This window comes from Bufo gargarizans, chromosome 1, assembly GCF_014858855.1.
Source record: "Bufo gargarizans isolate SCDJY-AF-19 chromosome 1, ASM1485885v1, whole genome shotgun sequence".
Classification (NCBI taxonomy): Eukaryota; Metazoa; Chordata; class Amphibia; order Anura; family Bufonidae; genus Bufo; species Bufo gargarizans.
In genome coordinates, this window is record NC_058080.1 from 515,804,684 (window position 1) to 515,829,584 (window position 24,901).

Here is a 24,901-nt window from a genome sequence, read left to right on the forward strand (position 1 = left end):
TTTCCTCATCTCACACAGCTTCGTACACTGTGTTGTGGACAGAGCTGATTACATTAAAGTGAATGGGAGCAGCCCTACAGTAACCAGCTCCGTCCACTACCCAATGGACATAGCTGTGTAGACCAGCACTGAGTTATGGCACAGGGGTTACTCAGTAACAGCTGATCTGCAGGGGTGTGGGCTGTCAGATCCCCACCAATCAGATATTGATAGCCTATCATAAGGATAGGCCATCAATATTTAAATCCTGATATATCTCTTTTACAGGGGCCCGATGGCTATCAGTATTATAAATGGCACATGGTAGATGGAGGTAAATTGTACTTTAACCCCTTAAGGACACAGGGCGTACCGGTACGCCCTATTTCCCGAGTCCTTAAGGACCAAGGGCGTACCGGTACGTCCTGACTTAAAATCGGCATTCCGGCGCCGCGGGGGTTAATCGGAACGGGATTTCGGCTGAAATCATTCAGCCGGCATCCCGTAACAACGCAGGGGGGGGTCATTTGACCCCCCCGTATCGGCGATCGCAGAAAACCGCAGGTCAATTCAGACCTGCGGTTTTCTGCGTTTCCGGTCCATTCGGGTGTCCGGTGACCCGATGAACCGGAAAAAGACTGCGATCGGTGGCGTAATTATACACCACCAATCGCAGTCCGAGGATTTGAGGAGGCGGTGCTGGCCCTGGTGCTGAACACTGCTGTCCAGGGTGCTGATTGGTGCAGGGGAGAGAGGCGCGAGATTCAAACTTCCTGCGCTCCTCTCTCCCCTCCTCTTCCTGTTCTGCACGAGCACCCGGCAGCATCGTCCAGCACCAGCTCCTGTGTCCCCCTAATCGCCATCCATCACCCTCCTGCACCCATCGCCACCCAGGTAGGTTAGGGTCAGTGAGGGAGAGGCATCGTTAGGCAGGGAAAGAAGGGAAAAGTTAGTTAGGAAAAAAAAAAAAAAAAAAACTTTTAACTTTTACACAAATCTTTTTTTGATCCATCAGACCCCAGACCCCCCCCTGCCACTTGCCCCCCCCTACCAGCCCCCCACCACCACCAGCCCCCCCACCCCCTCCACCCATCCCCCCACCACTCCCCCCAACCCCCCCCCCCCACCACCACCACTAGCCCCCTCACCACCACTTTTTTTTCTGCGTTCGCTGACTGGTCGGCACTTTTTAGCGTCCGTCCACTGTTAGCGCATCGCCTGCCCCACCGCTGATCAGCGTTGTACCGCTAATCAGCAACTTTTTTTTTTTCCTAACACTTGCCCTTTTTTCCTTTTTTTAGTACGCGAACACCCGTTGCCCCCACACACACGCACATATAATAAAGTTTTACACACACGCACACCTACACGCACACACACCCATGGCCCGCCGGGTGTTCTCGGCCGAGGAGGCATATGCCCAGATTGCCTCCGACTCCGAGAGCCCCAGTGAGGATGAGGATGACCCCACATTCCTCTTATCATCAGCATCCTCCTCATCATCATCGGATGACGATGAGCCACCAAGGCGGCGGAGACGCCGCCAGGCGGAGCCAGGGGCCGCACATGCTAGGGATCCTGTGGCCCACCCTAGTACGAGCCGCCCTGGGGTTCGTACTGGTTTCCCGGCCCACCAAATAAGTTCACCGGAGACCCCTGCCGATGAACTTAGCTGGTGTCCCCCAGTGGACTTTGAGCCTGAGATTCCGGATTTCGCTGGCAATCCTGGAATCCAGATTCCCACAGTGGGGTTTACTGAAATTGACTATTTTAGTTTTTTTTTCAGTAACCCACTGGTGAATTTGATGGTGGAGCAGACGAATCTGTACGCCCAACAGTTCGTCGCTCAAAACCCAGGCTCAGTTTTGGCTAGACCCGGTGGCTGGACGCCGGTCAGTGCAGCCGAAATGAGGACATTTTGGGGCCTCGTGCTGCATATGGGTCTAGTCCAAAAACCCAGTGTCAGGCAATACTGGAGTGGGGACGTCCTGTACCAGACCCCACTGTACAGTATGGTCATGACACGCTCCCGGTTTGAGGCCATCCGGAAATGTCTGCATTATTCCGATAATGCAGCATGTCCACCCCGAGGTGATCCTGCCTATGACCGGCTGTATAAGATACGGCCTGTCATCGATCACTTTGGGGCCACATTTCAGCAGGCCTACGTACCTGGAAGGGAGGTCGCGGTTGATGAGTCGCTCAGAGCGTTCAAGGGGAGACTCAGTTTCCGCCAATATATTCCCACAAAGCGAGCGAGGTATGGCGTGAAGCTATACAAAATTTGTGAGAGTACCTCAGGGTACACTTACAAATTTCGTGTGTACGAGGGGCGAGATTCCCGTATTCAACCCCCAGAATGTCCCCCCACTCTGGGTGTTAGCGGGAAACTCGTGTGGGACCTTATGTACCCACTGCTGGATAATGGTTACCACTTGTACGTGGATAACTTTTATACCAGCATTCCCTTGTTCAGGTCCCTTGCCGCCAGATCTACGTTCGCTTGTGGGACCGTGCGGAAAAATCAGCGCGGCCTCCCTGCCTACCCCCTCCAGGTACCTATCCCCAGGGGTGAGACCCGTGCACTTACCAGTGGAAACCTGTTGCTGGTCAGGTATAAGGACAAGAGGGATGTCCTTATGCTGTCCACAATCCACGGTAACGGCACCACCCCAGTCCCTGTGCGAGGTACCGCGGCAACGGTCCTCAAGCCCGATTGTATCGTCGACTACAATCGGTATATGGGAGGAGTTGATCTCTCGGATCAAGTCCTCACGCCATATAACGCCATGCGCAAAACCCGGGCATGGTACAAAAAAGTTGCGGTCTACTTGGTGCAGGTTGCCATGTACAACTCTTTTGTACTATCCCGAAGCGCTGGCAGCACAGGGACATTCCTCCAATTCTATGAGGCAGTCCTCAAGGACCTGATCTTTTCGGACCGGGAAAGAGCAGGCCGGAGTACCTCGGGAACTGGAGGCGCCCGGATCGTCCCTGGCCAACACTTTCCAGGTGTGGTCCCCCATACTGGAAAGAAGGGACGAACCCAAAAAAAGTGCAGAGTGTGTCGCAGGAGGGGGATACGGAAGGACACCACCACTCAGTGCGACACGTGCCCCGATCATCCGGGCCTCTGCGTTATCGATTGCTTCAGGGAGTATCACACTTCCATGGAGTACTAAATTTTTATAATCCCCAACAGTTCACTAGAGAACATAAAACACTATGGCTCTCAGACTTTGGAGACACGAAAACTATTTTTCTTTCCCCCAAAAATATTAGTTTTAGTGCAGGCATCCTCAAACTGCGGCCCTCCAGATGTTGTAAAACTATAACTCCCAGCATGCCCAGACAACCTACAGCCATCAGCAGGGCATGGTGGGAATTGTAGTTTTACAACATCTGGAGGGCCGCAGTTTTAGGATGCCTGCTTAGTGTCTCCAAAGTCTGAGAGCCATACATATTGGGCATCGTCGCGTGCGTAAAAGTCGTCGCTATAAAAATAACTTTTGACCAAACGCCTCGGATGAACGGTGTTAAAAATATAAAATAAAAACGGTGCCAAAACACCTATTTTTGGGCAAAATTTCAATTTAAATCCATTTTGCCGGTAATAAAGCAAGGGTTAACAGCCAAACAAAACTAAATATTTATTGCCCCGATTCTGTCGTTTGCAGAAACACCCCATATGTGGTCGTAAATGGCTATATAGCCGCACGGCAGGGCATAGAACGAAGGGAACGCCATACGGTTTCTGGAAGGCAGATTTTGATGGACAGTTTTTTTTTTGACACCATGTCCCATTAGAAGCCCCCCCTGATGTAGCCCAGACTAGAAACTCCAAAAAAGTGACCCCATCTAAGAAACTACACCCCTCAAGGTATTCAAAAGTTACTTTACAAACTATGTTAACCCTTTAGGTGTTCCACAAAACTAAATAGCGAATGTAGAAACAATTTTAGATTTTAATTTTTTTGTTACATTGCCTCAAAAAAGAGTAATATAGAGCAACCAAATATCAAATTTACCCCAAAAATAGTCCCAAAACAACAACCACCTTATCCCGTAGTTTCCTAGATGGGGTCACTTTTATGGAGTTTCTACTCTAGGGGTGCATCAGGGGGCTTGAAAGGGTACATGGTGTAAATAAACCAGTCCAGCAAAATCTGCCTTCCAAAAACCATATGGCGTTCCCCTTCTTCTATGTCCTGCCGTTTAGCCAAATAGTAGTTTACCACCACATATGGGGTGTTTCTGCAAACTACAGAATCAGGGCAACCCATTTTGAGTGTTGTTTGGCAGTTAACCCTTGTTTTACTCCTAGAAAAAATTGATTATATTGGAAAATTTTCCAAAAAATTGAAATTTCATAATTGTTTCTCCATCTGCCATTAACTCTTGTGGAACACCTAAAGGGTTAACAAAGTTTGTAAACCCAGTTTTGAATACCTTGAGGGGTGTACTTTCTTAGATGGAGTCACTTTTTTGAAATTTCTATTCTAGGGGTGCAACAGGGGGCTTCAAATGGGACATGGTATAAACAAAACCAGTCCTGCAAAATCTGCCTTCCAAAACCCATATGGTGTTCCCCTCCTTCTATGTGCTACCGTTCGGCCAAACAGTAGTTTACGACCACATATGGGGTGTTTTTGCAAACTACAGAATCAGGGCAACCCATTTTGAGTGTTGTTTGGCAGTTAACCCTTGTTTTACTCCTAGAAAAAATTGATTATATTGGAAAATTTTCCAAAAAATTGAAATTTCATAATTGTTTCTCCATCTGCCATTAACTCTTGTGGAACACCTAAAGGGTTAACAAAGTTTGTAAACCCAGTTTTGAATACCTTGAGGGGTGTACTTTCTTAGATGGAGTCACTTTTTTGAAATTTCTATTCTAGGGGTGCAACAGGGGGCTTCAAATGGGACATGGTATAAACAAAACCAGTCCTGCAAAATCTGCCTTCCAAAATCCATATGGTGTTCCCCTCCTTCTATGTGCTACCGTTCGGCCAAACAGTAGTTTACGACCACATATGGGGTGTTTTTGCAAACTACAGAATCAGGGCAACCCATTTTGAGTGTTGTTTGGCAGTTAACCCTTGTTTTACTCCTAGAAAAAATTGATTATATTGGAAAATTTTCCAAAAAATTGAAATTTCATAATTGTTTCTCCATCTGCCATTAACTCTTGTGGAACACCTAAAGGGTTAACAAAGTTTGTAAACCCAGTTTTGAATACCTTGAGGGGTGTACTTTCTTAGATGGAGTCACTTTTTTGAAATTTCTATTCTAGGGGTGCAACAGGGGGCTTCAAATGGGACATGGTATAAACAAAACCAGTCCTGCAAAATCTGCCTTCCAAAACCCATATGGTGTTCCCCTCCTTCTATGTGCTACCGTTCGGCCAAACAGTAGTTTACGACCACATATGGGGTGTTTTTGCAAACTACAGAATCAGGGCAACCCATTTTGAGTGTTGTTTGGCAGTTAACCCTTGTTTTACTCCTAGAAAAAATTGATTATATTGGAAAATTTTCCAAAAAATTGAAATTTCATAATTGTTTCTCCATCTGCCATTAACTCTTGTGGAACACCTAAAGGGTTAACAAAGTTTGTAAACCCAGTTTTGAATACCTTGAGGGGTGTACTTTCTTAGATGGAGTCACTTTTTTGAAATTTCTATTCTAGGGGTGCAACAGGGGGCTTCAAATGGGACATGGTATAAACAAAACCAGTCCTGCAAAATCTGCCTTCCAAAACCCATATGGTGTTCCCCTCCTTCTATGTGCTACCGTTCGGCCAAACAGTAGTTTACGACCACATATGGGGTGTTTTTGCAAACTACAGAATCAGGGCAACCCATTTTGAGTGTTGTTTGGCAGTTAACCCTTATTTTACTCCTGGAAAAAATTTATTATATTGGAAAATTTTCCAAAAAATAGAAATTTCAAAATTGTTTCTCCATCTGCCATTAACTCTTGTGGAACACCTAAAGGGTTAATAAAGTTTGAAAAAACAGTTTTGAATACCTTGAGGGGTGTAGTTTCTAGAATGGGGTCATTTTTGGGAGGTTTCTATTATCTAAGCCTCACAATATGACTTCAAACCTGAACTGGTCCATAAAAAGTGGGATTTTGAAGATTTCTCAAAAATTTCAAAATTTGCTTCTAAACTTCTAAGCCTTGTAACATCCCCAAAAAATAAAATATCATTCCCAAAATGCTACAAACATGAAGTAGACATATGGGGAATGTAAAGTCATCACAATTTTTGGGGGTATTACTATGTATTACAGAAGTAGAGAAACTGAAACTTTGAAATTTGCTAATTTTTCAAAATTTTTGGTAAAAAATGTATTTTTTTATGCAAAAAAAATAACTTTTTTGACCCAATTTTAGCAGTGTCATGAAGTACAATATGTGACGAAAAAACAATCTCAGAACGGCCTGGGTAAGTCAAAGCGTTTGAAAGTTATGAGCACTTAAAGGGACACTGGTCAGATTTGCAAAAAATGGCCCGGTCCTTAAGGTGAAAATGAGCCCGGTCCTTAAGGGGTTAAAGGAATTGTCCCATGAAAAATATTTTACTGTTTTCAAACCAGCGCCTGGACCTGAACACTTTTAATTGCATGTAATTAAAAATTTTGTAGCGCCACTGAGTTATTTAATAAAATGTATCTTTATAGCGCCACCTGCTGTGTGTCTTTTCCTTATTTCTTTGCCCTGAGAAGGCCGCACATGATCAGTTCCATTCTTCAACTTTCTCCTGAGCTGTGATAGGGAGAGCTGAGACATGCCCCCTTTGTTGGTTCTAGATTTGTTAGAAAGAATTAGTCGTATACTATATGATGTCTGAATTTTATTATTACATCAATCATGCGATAACCCTTTTAAGGCCCAGGAGCCTTAAGTTACATCTCCACTTTTATCTTCATTCTTTCTTTGAGATCTACAAATTTTCCTGTTTAAGGGTCCATTCAGACGTCCGTAGAATGGGTTCGGATCCGTTTCACAATTATACGGAACGTGTGTGGACCCATTCATTTTCAATGGGACCGGAAAAGATGCGGTCAGCACATAGTGTGTTGTCTGCATCCGCATTTCCGGTCCCCGGCCCCGAACTTCCGGTCCGCAACTCCGCACAAAAATAGAGCATGTCCTATTCTTGTCCTCTATTAAGTGCCGGCGATGTGCGGTGGACTGCAAAACACTACGAATGTCTGAATGGACCCTAAGTAAATGGAAATTTTATTTGAGGAATGGACAACTGAAAAAAACTGTAAGGATCGAAAAGGCGGTCAATAGAAAAGCTAGTAGATAGTTTATAACTGTAGAGTTTAAAGGCAGCATTAGTATCGCCAGTCTGTGACCTCTCTCCTTATCTTCTGCTGCACGAGAACAACATAACTATAATTTATATTATTTCTTGGAGTCATACATAGAGAATTGTGCAGCTTCTCAGGTGTCACTAACTGCTCTGTATAATAAAGCATTACAGATCACACAGGTTTCAGGGTTAAATGCCTTTTTGGAGATCAGTACAATGTTAGATATGATTCATGGAAGGAAGCGAGGAGAGAGACAGATTGCAGAGCAGACGGAGGAAGCAGGGTAGGGTATAAAAAAATAAATCATACATAACATTCGCCAGGAACGAAGGCCTGACCGGAGAAAATCCCATTACATTTTCCGACCCGTTTTACCATGTGTTGTGTATTTCCTTTTTTTTTTTTTTTTCTGGTGCTGGACATTTCACAGAGAATTCTTTATGGCATAAACAGGCTCACTTGGTGCACCTCATCTGGTCTGCTCCTGCTTGCTATAAATCATCGACCCCTATTATAGCTTTTTATAGAGCCCCCACCGATGACATCAGGACAGGTGCCATCTTTGGTTTTACATTGGTTTATTCATAACTATTGCACTACTTGCCAGCTTTCACATTCTCATTGTTATATGCATTTTTTACATTTCTAGTTATATTAGATATTTGGTTATATCCCTTTACAGTATACAGTATGTGTATAACTAAATACATTTGCCTCCTTATAAAGTTTATCTTCTTTCTTATAGTTTTGGAGGCTAAAGATAGATTTACAAGGCGACTTTGGTTGCAGGACATCAAGTCGTGCTACCAAAAATTGTGTGCAGTTGTATGGTACTGTATGGAACCACCTGCTTCTCTTCCACAGCTTTTACAACTCCCAAATCTTCACCTCTTTACCCAGTGGCATAACTAGAAATGACTAGACCCCACAGCAAATTTTTTAATGGGCCCCCACCCAGCAACTTCTTCGCCACCCCCCACTCCTTTGGCTAGTCAGGATTGTTCTCTCAGAAGAGGTCCAGCAGCCGCTCCGTCCGATTCGTACAGTGTCTCTGTGTATAATGTCATTGTATAATACTGTTGACGGGGCCCTGACAATAAAATCTTTTAGCCCCCCTCTGGGTTGGCCCCTTCTGAGTTTGGGGCCCAAAGCATCAGTTTCCCTTATAGCTATGCCCCTGCTTTTACCCCTATACAGGGATCTGGTCGCTGGGAATTCCCTGCCTGCGTCTCCAACTGGTGAAACAGATGAAAGAGAAAACAGACAAGCCAGGGGTCAATGCTGGATAATGACAGATGGTTGAACGCAGCATCTGAGGGGTTAAATGATGGGGGCCATTCAATCGCCATTCCCCGTCACTGCGCCCTCTCCATAAAATGGAAAGTGTATCGTGACTAAGTAATTCGTAATAAATTGAATTTCTTGTCAAAGTTTGGTAAAGTTGCCAAATCTAATTTTTCTAAACTTTGCTCTCTACTGGCACCTCCCCTGATCAGGTGTTTGAAGAGGCCGCAGTGCTCATGTGAGTGCTACGTCTTATTTAATGTTTACCTGCACTCCGTCTAAATTATAGTGGCGCTGCTGCAGTGTAATTACAGCTTCCTCTTCCATTCACTTAGGACAAACAGCTGTATTTACACTGCACCGCCACTAGGAGGAAAATGGCGTGCAGGCACAGGCGTTGCAGCCTTTCCAATATCATGACACTGCACAACCCAACTTGACATATCTGCTTCACCTACATTGGAATGCCAAGCTGATTGTAGACCCAACAGCTCTTACACAATAATGCATTTCCAAGATATCTCTCCAATCATTTCATACTAGGAGAGAAATAAGATAATCATTCTGGATAGGGTTAATAGTGGAGGGATTTTTAAACCTCACGGCACAGGAAAAGTGGAGAAGCTAACTTTTATATATATTTTTTATATGCTTTTTTTTATTTTTACATCATTCACTGTGTAGTATAAAGTGATACCAAATATACATACTTTTTATATAAAATATAATATAAACTTCTATTCACTGCTGACTAAGAATTATTTTTTTGCCGGAGTTAGCACCATTCTGGCGTCCTGTACATAAGACTTATTTAAGTTTTTAAAACTTATTTGAGGGAGGATGAACAAAAAAAAAACACAACTCAGGATAATCCTGCCACACTATGCAGATATTGTTTAGGAACATGACGAATAGTTCAAGGTGTTGACTTGGCCTCCAATCTTCAATGCAATCAAGCCTCTGTAGGATGAACTGGAAAATCAAGTCTGATCCATGTCGGCACCACCTCGCAACTCTAAGCATCTGCTTCTGTCAGCCTGGTGCCAGATACCACAGGACACTTTCAGAGGTCTTGTGGATTTTATTCTTTAGAGCTTTTCTGGCAGCTTGAGAGGGGCCTACACAATATAAAGCGGGTGATTTATTGTTATGGCTGATCGGTGTATATGTATAGCATCAGAATTGACTCAATTATGAGCTACAGTGAATAGACCACAGCTAAATCCAATTTCCTGTAGGTTGTTTTACAACAACATATACCTTTTGTACTAATGATAACATAATGTATGCCATGAATAGCCATTTTTAGCTTAAGTGCTCCAAATATAGCAGCTTATACTTCATTTGGAGGTGACTTGAACTTTTCCTGCAAGTCGGATTCCCTTGGACTCGTCATGCTAGTGTACTACTCTAAATATATATAGGGGGACATTTATCAAAGCTGGTGTAAAGGAAGATTGACTAAGTTGGCCATAGCAACCAATCAGATTCCACCTTTCATTTTCAAAGCTCCTTTTGAAAATAAAAGGTGGAATCTGATCGGTCGCTATGGGTAACTAAGGCAGTTTTCATTTGCACCAGTTTTGATAAATCTCCCCTCGTAATTTTAATGTAAAAGTATAAAAATGTTTGTTAAGTAGCACCAAATAGGGTCTTTTAGGAACATTATACATGATTAAAGCTCAGCTGCCCAGAACAGTAAATGTCTAGTCATGTCATGGGATAGTTTTATTAAAAAGTGCTGAGACGCTGTTCCTTACGCCCCAATCTTCTTACCTACTAAACACAATTTTACTGCTTTCATAAAAATGCTTAGTCATATTAAGGCTATTAAGAGGCACGCAGATGAGATAACTCTCAATTTATGCCAGTTTCCGCTGGCCCTGATGTCTTGTTGGCAATTATACAAACGGAAAGAACAGAACACCAATTACAGCTAATGTAAAACAACTATAGGCCAAATTGCAATATGTTTTAGAGTCTTCTGCTTTACAATCTGAGACATCACGCAGTGATCACCCACAATGGCCTACATTCATTTATTACTACATTATATTATCTTTACCAGTCATACAGTCCTCACAGAACAGCCAGATTACAAAGCCTTATCCATACTAATTCACAGCAAGATTTCTCGCTGAACCTTGTCTTTTAGAAGAAATGTGATAGTGAATCTGTTATCACTAGTAGGGAATGCACATTAAGTCTTCTTCTCATCACAAACTAAATGTACTGGACAAGACTGCAGTTCAAGGATTTTAAAGGGTTCTATGAGTAAATTGCTGGCTTTAATTTAATAGCAATTCCCAGAATAGTCCTTTTAAGCCCCTGTCCTCCTATTTGACAGTATGGGCATCTCCGCATGTTAAACATATACAAATATTTTTCCCATACGCCAAACGGAGAAATGGAAAAAAATGCCCGATTTGCAGTTTTTTGGTTGCCTCACCTCCCCCAAATTTTTTTTATAAAAAGTAATCAAAAAGTCATACACGCACCAAAATGTTATTATTGAAAAGTACAGATCGCCCCACAAAAAAGAGTCCTAGCACAGATCTATACACATAACTACAAAAAAGTTAGTTAGAATATGGTGATGAAAAGAAAAAAACATTTTTTTAAAGCATTAAAATGCAATATGCACTTTGGTTGCAAGTGGTTATGGATTTTCAATCTGTTCACCTGCACCCAAAGTACATCTTGTCCTGTAAAAAACAAGCCCTCATACAGCTATGTAACTGAAAAAAATAAATAACAAAAATTATGGCTTTGGGAAGGTTAGGAGTAAAAACGAAAAAAAATAATGTGAAAATTTCCCAGTTGTTAAGAGGTTAAAGGGGTTGCCAAGTATTGTTAACTTTTTAAACTGTCAGTAGCGGCCCATTATATCGGTTGGAAAATCCATAGTCACCTGCATCCTGCTGTTTCGTTCAGGCTTCCTGGCTCCCTTCACTGGTCTTTAAAGGGAACCTGTCACCAGGATTTTGGGTATAGAGATGAGGACATGGGTTGCTAGATGGTCGCTAGCACATCCACAATACCCAGTCCCTATAGCTCTGTGTGCTTTTATTGTGTAAAAAAAACAATTTGATACATATGCAAATTAACATAAAAGAGTCATATCTTACTTGTGTGACCAGAGAAGAGTCATATTTTCAAACTCTGACTCATCTCAGGGTAATTTGCATATGTATTAAATTGGTTTTTATACACAATAAAAGCACACAGAGCTATGGGGACTGGGTATTGTGGATGTGCTAGCCGCCATCTAGCAACTTATGTCCTCAGCTCTATACCCAAAATCCTGGTGACAGGTTCCCTTTAAGTCCCCGTCCTGTATCTGTAAAGTTCCTGCTGCAGCCAATGACTGGCCATAGAGGTGATGTATCACCAAGTGGCACATCACTGCTATGTCATGTGGCGCTTGGGGACAGGTCACCACTGAGGCCAGTCATTGGCTGCAGCAGTGCATAGTAGCTGATCCGTCCAGAAGTTAACAGGATTTGGACTGAAAGAACAATAAACGAAACCAGAGAACTTGGAGAGAGCAGCGGGGAGCAGGTGGCTATGGTTTTTCCTGCAAGTAAAATAGACAAGTACTGACAATTTTTTTAAAAATGGAGTCCAGCAAAAATGAACACAGGCGATCAACTATTGATTTTTAAAACACAAACTTCTTACCATTGCCTGCTTCCATTTGCATATCAGTGTTCACCCCTATACTGTACTCTAATATAGCATCCCTACAAAATATGCCTGTATCTGTGTATCTCCTTTACATGGGCCGACCCAGCAGGCACTTTTTGTGAATGACACATTCACTCTACTGGATGGGGACAAGCGATGGCTTTATGTGAAGGCATTGGTGATATTTTCACCCAATGCTGGTTCATCGGGTGATCGGCGGCACCTTTACACAGGGCAATCACTGGGAAGCACTCTAGGAACACTCCTTCCTGATAATTGCCAAGATCATTGGCCTGTGTAAAGAGGCCTTAAAGGGAATGCATCATCAGAAAAATAGTTGGAATCAACTTTTTATGTTAAACATATTTTAAAAGCTTTTGGATGGTTATTTTAAATTTTCTATATCTAGGATTTTAAAAAAATCCTAAAATCCAGCATTTTTTGCACTGGCCACTATGCCAACGTACTCTGGTCAGATCACTTTTCATCATTATCATAACAGGAATGATTAGAACAGATATCACCTAAATATAGATACCACAGGATCCACCATTCACATTAGGTGATATCACAGCTTATCTACTCCCTTCTGACCTTAGTACAGGTCACAGAGCATGTCTAAAAAACTTTCCCATAGAAGTCAATGAGGTCCCCTCCAGACTATTAGTCTATGGCCAATGGTGGCTGCTGTAGGGCATATCTCTAAATGCTTAGTACAGGTCACAGAGCATGTCTAAAAAACTTTCCCATAGAAGTCAATGAGGTCCCCTCCAGACTATTAGTCTATGGCCAATGGTGGCTGCTGTAGGGCATATCTCTAAATGCTGTTAACAACAGCTTGGGCAAGATGGCAGCCCCCATAATCATGTGCAGAAATTGAATTAAAAAATCTGTAATCAGAAAATAAAAGCAGATTAGAAAAAGGTCACTATTTAGTTATAACTAAAAGAAAAATATATAGGCAACGCATTCCCTTTAGGCAGGAATATGTTATACATATAAGGTGTGATATATAGACCACCTGGTCAAGTTAAAGAACTAGATGATCTACTAGTTGAAGAAATAGCTAAAATGACAATGAAAGGAGAAGTTATCATTATGGGAGATTTCAATCTTCCAGATATAAACTGGAAAACCAAAATAGCAAGTTCTACCAGGAGTACAGATATTCTAAATTCCCTACTGGGGTTATCCCTACAACAAATGGTTGAGGAGCCAACCCGGAGGGAGGCCATTTTGGATTTGGTATTCACAAATGGGGATTCGGTATATGATGTCATTGTAGGCGAAACCTTGGGATCTAGTGATCACCAGTCAGTGTGGTTTAATATAAGAACTGTGAAAGAGTCCCACCACACAAAAACTAAAGTTTTAGATTTTAGAAAAACAGACTTTTCAAAAATGAAATTAGTCATAAATGAGTCCTTATCAGACTGGAACGGATTACATGGAGTCCAGGAGAAATGGGACTACTTAAAAGGTGCATTATTGAAGGCAACAGAAAATTGCATTAGACTTGTCAGTAAAAGCAAAAAAAGGAAGACCACTGTGGTACTCAGCAGAAGTGGCCCAAATCATTAAAAATAAAAAGCTAGCATTTTGTAATTATAAAAAAAAACAGAGCAATGAAGATAAGGAAATCTACAAGATTAGGCAGAAAGAGGCCAAGCAAGTTATAAGAACTTCTAAAGCTCAGGCAGAAGAAAAACTAGCTCAGTCTATGAAAAAAGGGGATAAGACATTCTTCAGATATATAAATGAAAAAAGGAAATTAAAACAAGGAATAACTAAATTAAAAACAAAGGACGGAAGGTATGTAGAAGAGAATAAAGGGCTAGCCGACTGACTTAATGAATACTTCAGTTCAGTTTTTACAAAAGAAAAAGAAGGAGAAGGACCTCCACTAGAAAGGATGACTAATAAATCGTTTGATGCATGTGTCTTTACAGAGGAAGATGTTCTAAGTCTGCTGTCTAAAGTGAAGACAAATAAGTCACAGGGGCCTGATGAGATACACCCAAAATTATTAAAAGAGCTTAGTGGTGAGCTGGCAAAACCGTTAACAGATTTATTTAACCAATCATTAGTAACAGGAGTCGTCCCGGAAGATTGGAAATTGGCAAATGTCGTGCCCATTCACAAGAAAGGTAGTAGGGAGGAATCGAGCAACTATAGACCAGTGAGTCTGACATCAATAGTAGGCAAATTAATGGAAACCCTATTAAAGGATAGGATTGTGGAACATCTAAAATCCCATGGATTGCAAGATGAAAAACAACATGGGTTTACTTCAGGGAGATCATGTCAAACAAATATTATAGATTTTTTTGACTGGGTGACTAAAATAATAGACGGTGGAGGTGCAGTAGACATTGCATATCTAGATTTTAGTAAGGCTTTTGACACTGTCCCACATAGAAGACTTATGAATAAACTGCAGTCATTGAGCATGGACTCCCATATTGTTGAGTGGATTAGGCAGTGGCTGAGTGACAGACAACAGAGGGTTGTAGTCAATGGAGAACATTCAAAACAAGGTCATGTTACCAGTGGGGTTCCACAGGGATCTGTACTGGGACCAATTTTGTTTAATATCTTCATAAGTGATATTGCAAAAGGCCTCGATGGTAAGGTTTGTCTTTTTGCTGATGACACAAAGATATGTAACAGGGTTGATGTTCCTGGAGGGAAACGCCAAATGGAAAAGGATTTAGGAAAACTGGAAGAATGGTCAGAACTCTGGCAACTGAAATTTAATGTGGATAAGTGCAAGATAATGCACCTGGGGCGTAAAAACCTAAGGGCAGAATATAGAATATTTGACACAGTCCTGACCTCAGTATCTGAGGAAAGGGATTTAGGAGTAATTATTTCAGAAGACTTAAAGGTGGGAAGACAATGTAATAGAGCAGCACGAAATGCCAGCAGAATGCTTGGATGTATAGGGAGAGGTATAAGCAGTAGAAAGAGTGAAGTGCTTATGCCGCTGTACAGAGCACTAGTGAGACCTCACTTGGAGTATTGTGCGCAGTACTGGAGGCCATATCTCCAGAAGGATATAGATACTCTAGAGAGAGTTCAGAGAAGAGCTACTAAACTAGTACATGGATTGCAGGATAAAACTTACCAGGAAAGGTTAAAAGACCTTAATATGTATAGCTTGGAAGAAAGAAGAGACAGAGGGGATATGATAGAAACTTTTAAATACATAAAGGGAATCAACTCGGTAAAGGAGGAGAGCATATTTAAAAGAAGAAAAACTACCACAAGAGGACACAGTTTTAAATTAGAGGGGCAAAGGTTTAAAAGTAATATAAGGAAGTATTACTTTACTGAGAGAGTAGTGGATGCATGGAATAGCCTTCCTGCAGAAGTGGTAGCTGCAAATACAGTGAAGGAGTTTAAGCATGCATGGGATAGGCATAAGGCTATCCTTCATATAAGATAGGGCCAGGGACTATTCATAGGATTCAGATATATTGGGCAGACTAGATGGGCCAAATGGTTCTTATCTGCCAACACATTCTATGTTTCTATACAGTATGTAATGTATGATGGGAATAAATGGCTCCATTCAACCTCCAGGTTGTACAGACCCATGATACGTAATCCATAGACTTAGGGAGAATGGGTCAGATTTATCATGACTCTGACAGCTCACTCCACTTTACCATATGGCTAAAGTCAGTTTTAGCCAAGTCCGATTTATGATTGGCCCTTTAAGACTGTAATAAATGTGGTTTGACGGTAGCAGTTTATCCGTCAGTAAGCAGCTTTACAAAAGTCGCACATCTTTCCGAAAAAGTTGCACGTTTTTATGAAAAAGTCGCATGTTCTATTAAAAAGTCTCATAAGATAAGCATGGTCCTCACTGGAGTGAAATTGCGACTTTTTTACGACTTTTTAAATAGTCCCAATAGTAAATCTGTCTAGAGATTCATTTACATAAGAAAACACGCCCACTTTTAGAAAACTGCCGAGCACAGTGCAGAGCAGAAAATTTGTGCGCAGTTTTAGCGTTTGGGACTTTTTTGGGGACTTTTTTTACTCCATTATTCTGACCTGAGCTAATGATAAATCTGGCCCTATGTGTTCTCATAAATCTGACTTGGCTAAAACTGACTTTAGCCATATGTTAAAGTGGAGTGAGCTGTCAGAGTAATGATAAATCTGGCCCAAAGACTAATGGTATTGCTACACGGTCAGGTTTCCTCATGCAGTTTTGGAAGTCAAAATCAGAGTTGGATTATAAAAGGAGGGAAAGTATGAAGGAGATATACACCTTCTCCTCCTTTTTTGAATTCACTCCTGGTTTTGGCTTCCAAAACTGCATCAGAAATCTGACTGTGTGGCCGTACCATTAGGCCCCTTTCACACGGGCGAGTTTTCCGTGCGGGTGCGATCCGCCTCTCACAGGGGTGTACATTTGACATTTCTAAACTGTAATCCATATCCTGCAGTAACTTTAACTTTAAATCAGGATTAAGCGGCTGCTCATCTCTACTAGTACCTTAACCTTACACCACTCGGCTAGCTTTTGTAACAGGGCCAGGCTACAGCCTACAGGCACTGCCTGTTAGTTGTTACCGAGCAAGCGCTGATTTCTGCAGGTCAGAGGATATGGATTACAGTTTAGAAGAAATGTACACTCCTGTGAGCGGTCCAGTGGCAGATCCAGAGCCTGGTCTCAGGAGGGGCACTTCCAGATTATTTTCTGTCCGCCGCCACAGAACAAGGGTGCTTATAGAACAGACTACACAGTGTAGAGGTATACTGTATATTGTGTGGCACAGTGTATGCTATATGTGTATAACATAAACATATTTCACATGAACACTTACAGTTACTTGGCTTGGCCTTTGGGGGTCTCGGACACCACTTCAACACTTGGCTGGGGGGCTCGGTGGAGCTGATGTTGTGTTTTATCCTAATGAGAAAGATTTCATAATAAGGATTTGGAGCTGGGCAGAGGGATAGCAGAGCAGAGAGAGTCTGGTGCTGCTACTAGGGGGTCATACCATGGGGGAGTAATAAAGCCCACCATAATGCCCCCCTAGTAGAAATAATTCTCCTTATAATGTGACAGTGCAAAATATACCCCCTCATAATGCCCCAGTTGAGCTAATGTCCCAATAGTGCCCCCATAATGTGCCAGTATAAAATACCACTATATAGTGCCCCCAGTAAATGCCCCCATAGTGCTCCTCTCCCCTTCCTCCTAGTGCCCCCCATAATGTGCTAACGTTATGGGGGGCAGTGTGGTTTAATATAAGAACTGTGAAAGAGTCCCACCACACAAAAACTAAAGTTTTAGATTTTAGAAAAACAGACTTTTCAAAAATGAAATTAGTCATAAATGAGTCCTTATCAGACTGGAACGGATTACATGGAGTCCAGGAGAAATGGGACTACTTAAAAGGTGCATTATTGAAGGCTACAGAAAATTGCATTAGACTTGTCAGTAAAAGCAAAAAAAGGAAGACCACTGTGGTACTCAGCAGAAGTGGCCCAAATCATTAAAAATAAAAAGCTAGCATTTTGTAATTATAAAAAAAAAAACAGAGCAATGAAGATAAGGAAATCTACAAGATTAGGCAGAAAGAGGCCAAGCAAGTTATAAGAACTTCTAAAGCTCAGGCAGAAGAAAAACTAGCTCAGTCTATGAAAAAAGGGGATAAGACATTCTTCAGATATATAAATGAAAAAAGGAAATTAAAACAAGGAATAACTAAATTAAAAACAAAGGACGGAAGGTATGTAGAAGAGAATAAAGGGCTAGCCGACTGACTTAATGAATACTTCAGTTCAGTTTTTACAAAAGAAAAAGAAGGAGAAGGACCTCCACTAGAAAGGATGACTAATAAATCGTTTGATGCATGTTTCTTTACAGAGGAAGATGTTCTAAGTCTGCTGTCTAAAGTGAAGACAAATAAGTCACAGGGGCCTGATGAGATACACCCAAAATTATTAAAAGAGCTTAGTGGTGAGCTGGCAAAACCGTTAACAGATTTATTTAACCAATCATTAGTAACAGGAGTCGTCCCGGAAGATTGGAAATTGGCAAATGTCGTGCCCATTCACAAGAAAGGTAGTAGGGAGGAATCGAGCAACTATAGACCAGTGAGTCTGACATCAATAGTAGGCAAATTAATGGAAACCCTATTAAAGGATAGGATTGTGGAACATCTAAAATCCCATGGATTGCAAGATGAAAAACAACATGGGTTTACTTCAGGGAGATCATGTCAAACAAATATTATAGATTTTTTTGACTGGGTGACTAAAATAATAGACGGTGGAGGTGCAGTAGACATTGCATATCTAGATTTTAGTAAGGCTTTTGACACTGTCCCACATAGAAGACTTATGAATAAACTGCAGTCATTGAGCATGGACTCCCATATTGTTGAGTGGATTAGGCAGTGGCTGAGTGACAGACAACAGAGGGTTGTAGTCAATGGAGAACATTCAAAACAAGGTCATGTTACCAGTGGGGTTCCACAGGGATCTGTACTGGGACCAATTTTGTTTAATATCTTCATAAGTGATATTGCAAAAGGCCTCGATGGTAAGGTTTGTCTTTTTGCTGATGACACAAAGATATGTAACAGGGTTGATGTTCCTGGAGGGAAACGCCAAATGGAAAAGGATTTAGGAAAACTAGAAGAATGGTCAGAACTCTGGCAACTGAAATTTAATGTGGATAAGTGCAAGATAATGCACCTGGGGCGTAAAAACCTAAGGGCAGAATATAGAATATTTGACACAGTCCTGACCTCAGTATCTGAGGAAAGGGATTTAGGAGTAATTATTTCAGAAGACTTAAAGGTGGGAAGACAATGTAATAGAGCAGCACGAAATGCCAGCAGAATGCTTGGATGTATAGGGAGAGGTATAAGCAGTAGAAAGAGTGAAGTGCTTATGCCGCTGTACAGAGCACTAGTGAGACCTCACTTGGAGTATTGTGCGCAGTACTGGAGGCCATATCTCCAGAAGGATATAGATACTCTAGAGAGAGTTCAGAGAAGAGCTACTAAACTAGTACATGGATTGCAGGATAAAACTTACCAGGAAAGGTTAAAAGACCTTAATATGTATAGCTTGGAAGAAAGAAGAGACAGAGGGGATATGATAGAAACTTTTAAATACATAAAGGGAATCAACTCGGTAAAGGAGGAGAGCATATTTAAAAGAAGAAAAACTACCACAAGAGGACACAGTTTTAAATTAGAGGGGCAAAGGTTTAAAAGTAATATAAGGAAGTATTACTTTACTGAGAGAGTAGTGGATGCATGGAATAGCCTTCCTGCAGAAGTGGTAGCTGCAAATACAGTGAAGGAGTTTAAGCATGCATGGGATAGGCATAAGGCTATCCTTCATATAAGATAGGGCCAGGGACTATTCATAGGATTCAGATATATTGGGCAGACTAGATGGGCCAAATGGTTCTTATCTGCCGACACATTCTATGTTTCTATGTTTCTATACAGTATGTAATGTATGATGGGAATAAATGGCTCCATTCAACCTCCAGGTTGTACAGACCCATGATACGTAATCCATAGACTTAGGGAGAATGGGTCAGATTTATCATGACTCTGACAGCTCACTCCACTTTACCATATGGCTAAAGTCAGTTTTAGCCAAGTCCTATTTATGATTGGCCCTTTAAGACTGTAATAAATGTGGTTTGACGGTAGCAGTTTATCCGTCAGTAAGCAGCTTTACAAAAGTCGCACATCTTTCCGAAAAAGTCGCACGTTTTTATGAAAAAGTCGCATGTTCTATTAAAAAGTCTCATAAGATAAGCATGGTCCTCACTGGAGTGAAATTGCGACTTTTTTACGACTTTTTAAATAGTCCCAATAGTAAATCTGTCTAGAGATTCATTTACATAAGAAAACACGCCCACTTTTAGAAAACTGCCGAGCACAGTGCAGAGCAGAAAATTTGTGCGCAGTTTTAGCGTTTGGGACTTTTTTGGGGACTTTTTTTACTCCATTATTCTGACCTGAGCTAATGATAAATCTGGCCCTATGTGTTCTCATAAATCTGACTTGGCTAAAACTGACTTTAGCCATATGTTAAAGTGGAGTGAGCTGTCAGAGTAATGATAAATCTGGCCCAAAGACTAATGGTATTGCTACACGGTCAGGTTTCCTCATGCAGTTTTGGAAGTCAAAATCAGAGTTGGATTATAAAAGGAGGGAAAGTATGAAGGAGATATACACCTTCTCCTCCTTTTTTGAATTCACTCCTGGTTTTGGCTTCCAAAACTGCATCAGAAATCTGACTGTGTGGCCGTACCATTAGGCCCCTTTCACACGGGCGAGTTTTCCGTGTGGGTGCGATCCGCCTCTCACAGGGGTGTACATTTGACATTTCTAAACTGTAATCCATATCCTGCAGTAACTTTAACTTTAAATCAGGATTAAGCGGCTGCTCATCTCTACTAGTACCTTAACCTTACACCACTCGGCTAGCTTTTGTAACAGGGCCAGGCTACAGCCTACAGGCACTGCCTGTTAGTTGTTACCGAGCAAGCGCTGATTTCTGCAGGTCAGAGGATACGGATTACAGTTTAGAAGAAATGTACACTCCTGTGAGCGGTCCAGTGGCAGATCCAGAGCCTGGTCTCAGGAGGGGCACTTCCAGATTATTTTCTGTCCGCCGCCACAGAACAAGGGTGCTTATAGAACAGACTACACAGTGTAGAGGTATACTGTATATTGTGTGGCACAGTGTATGCTATATGTGTATAACATAAACATATTTCACATGAACACTTACAGTTACTTGGCTTGGCCCTTGGGGGTCTCGGACACCACTTCAACACTTGGCTGGGGGGCTCGGTGGAGCTGATGTTGTGTTTTATCCTAATGAGAAAGATTTCATAATAAGGATTTGGAGCTGGGCAGAGGGATAGCAGAGCAGAGAGAGTCTGGTGCTGCTACTAGGGGGTCATACCATGGGGGAGTAATAAAGCCCACCATAATGCCCCCATAGTAGAAATAATTCTCCTTATAACGTGACAGTGCAAAATATACCCCCTCATAATGCCCAGTTGAGCTAATGTCCCAATAGTGCCCCCATAACGTGCCAGTATAAAATACCACTATATAGTTCCCCCAGTAAATGCCCCCATAGTGCTCCTCTCCCCTTCCTCCTAGTGCCCCCCATAATGTGCTAACGTGCTAGTAATAAGAGGCCCCCATCACGTGCCAGTAACAAGAGCCCCCCATCATGTGCCAGTAACAAGAGTTCCCCCATCATGTGCCACTAATAAGCCCCCCATCATGTGCCAGACCAGTAACAAGTGCCCCCCAATGTGCCAGTAACAAGAGCCCCCTAATATGCCTGTAAAACTATTGTACATATAAAAAAAAAAAACACTTATACTTACTTCCGTGTCAGCGATGCAATGTGATGCAGGCCTCTTCCGGCCTGTGTCCCGCGCTGTACGGCTCAAGCGGCGCGATGACGTCATTGCGCCGCCTGTGGCGGCCTTTGATAGGCTGCTGGCCTAGTGCCTGCAGCCTATCAGAGGCAGGGGAAGGGACACACCTCTCCCTCCCCTGCCCCGCCGCACTTGCACAGGCATCTGTATCGCTGAGAACGGCGATACAGATGACTATGGAGATGAGCACAATGGAAACGCTCATCTCCCTGTGCCCTGCGGCTGCCGCCCCCCACTTCTAAGCAGCTCGGGGGGGGGGGGCAATTGTCCCGTTGTCCCCCCCCCCCCTGGATCCGCCAGTTCAGCCCTGCCACAGTGCACACCAAAATGAATGCGGGCATTTCAGTTGGGGGAGCACAGCGTGAAGTAGGGGAGGCCGTGGCCCCCTCTTTGGTGACACCACTGATTATATGAACTAATTATCACAATGAGCACACCTATGAACGCATGTTCACGATAATTTGCCCATAATCATGCGGTGTAATATATCCTTTTGTCATGTGAGCCATGGCGTGGGGGCCAACCTGCCATGAATATCAGACCTAGTATGATCTGGAGGGATGACTAAAACTAACCCTCCCCCCACCAGCAATAATGGCGTTGTACATGGTTCTACTGAAATACATTTTAGGAGATCATTGACCCCTATAGTGATCGTGGTTCTTGTTTAGTCAAACAGTAGGTGTTTTGGCTGTAATACAGACACGTAAGGTACATTCCCACAGAGTGTTAACACTTTGGATTTTCTGTGTGCGACAAATCTGCAGAGTTGTGTGGTAGCAAAAAAGGGGACACTGTGAGGAGGAAAACCAGCAACATAATTTGACTCGTGCTTCCATTTTTCGTCTGTATTAGGTCAATTTATGTTGCGGGTTGTACCCATGGCTTTCGAATGCAAAGGTTAAAAGCATAGAAAAACCCGCCGCTATTCCTGCAGCAATGCAGGTGTGGATTTCAAAGAAACTTGCGATGGAAATTCATCAGAAAAGTCATCCCATGGGATCATACTCATAAATGTGGCTGCTGATGTTCAATCAACCCCAACTATGAGTTGAACTTTGTACAAGTCTTAGATGCAGACATGTACAATTTAAACCATACCGTAGCCTGTAGGATTAGGATAGGATCACATCTTCAGTACTCTAATCCAGTGTTTCCCAACCAGTGTGCCTCCAGCTGTTGCAAAACTACAACTCCCAGCATGCCCGGACAGCCTTTGGCTGTGTGGGCATGCTGGGAGATGTAGTTTTGCAACAGCTGGAGGCACACTGGTTGGGAAACACTGCTCTAATCTAGTCCCTTCTGGAAGAGGAATAGAGCACTGGAATTACTGCATAGCCATACACAGCTGGGTCCCTATTCACTATAATGGAATCTGTTGGGTTTACGGCAAGAATGCCAGCTTTCTGTCGAAACAAAAAACTGCTGCAGAAAGCTGACATTCTTGCTGGAATCACAACAGATCCTGTTATAGTGAATAGGGATCCAGCAGGCATCGGTAGTGTCTGGCTATGCTGGATTTGGTAATTCCGGTAGTCTGCTTCTCTGCCAGAACAGACTATCGGAATACAGTACCACCGATTTGGATGTAGAATTACACAAGCTTTTCCAGGTTTTCTTGACTAACAAGCTGACAACCTGTATGTATATTTTTTTTAAATAAAAATGAAATGTTTGTCGCTATCTAAAAATATCCAGATGTTACTGATGCATTATGATTATCCTTATGAGTGCGTGCTTGAACTATAAAGCAGCCGCACAGGTAAATCAGTAATAAGTAATAGGGGATTTATGCATTTTTATATTAGTTTTTAATTAGGATACAAATCAATATCAGCACAAAGCTATGCATTATCTTCGCTGTAATGCATTTATTCCTAATCACATTTTTAATGTATGAAATTTCAAGAAATTGATTGGGATTCATCTTCTGAGTCTATTCAGATACACAGAGCAATAACAAGAAGTGGAGAAACAGACTTTTTAAATGAATTCTTGTGAAGTACATGAATAAAATAATAGATAAATAATAAATGAAAGTGCATCTATAGAAAAAAATAAACCACTTTTGCTTGCAGTCTTTGAATTTTAACATTTCTACTATTTCAGTTGTAGTTAAATAATAATAAAAGGGCACATCCTTAAAAGGGCACATTTTGTTTTCTGATTTTCTGATCTGTCAGAACAGAAACCTTTTTTAAAAAAAGAATCTGTTATTTAGAGCATCTGTTATGATCAGTTTGCATCCGTTTTTCTTTACAGATCCGTTATTTTAGAGGACAGGAAAAGTCCTCCTCACAGGACATTTTCTCCCATCTAAAATAATGAATCTCTGAGGAACTGACACAAACTGAAGCAAACTGATAATAAAGGATGCTCAAAAAAGACTAATCAGTTATTTTTAGTGTAAACTAATGCTAACCTATAACATCTGATGCTCAGAATAACGGATCCATTTAAAAAAAATATATATTTTTTTTTTTGGGGGGGGGGGGGGGTCTTCTGATGGACTAGAGAACATAAAACAAAACAGTGATGTGAATGCGCCCTAATCTGTACAAATCCAATGAGTCATCAATATCATTAGATAGCATATCTGCGTTAGAGGCTACTTGCATTCCTCATGTAATATAAATTCGGGAGCATCTATTTCTATGGCTCTAAGTTGTGCCATTCCTTGATTATTCCTACTAACAGTTTCTAAATAAATTCCTAGCCGTCTACAACAAAGTTCCAAATGGGTGTTACCTGTACAGTCTGACAGTGCCAGCACTGATTGGGTAGTGTCAGACTGTGCAAAGACACCCCCCCAACTGGTAACACCCAGTTGGAACTTTATTGTATTATTGAGATGTTCCAGAAATGTTATTACATACATTTTTTTTTCTAACACTTGCCCATTTTTTTTGCCTGGAATTTTTAGTACGCGAACACGCGTTGCCCCCCCACACACGCACATATAATAAAGGTTTCCACACACGCACATATACACGCACACACACCCATGGCCCGCCGGATGTTCTCGGCCGAGGAGGCATACGCCCAGATTGCATACGCCCCAGTGAGGATGACGCCGCCAGGCGGAGCCAGGGGCCCCACATGCTAGGGATCCTGTCGCCCACCCTAGTACGAGCCGCCCTGGGGTTCGTACTGGTTTCCCGGCCCAC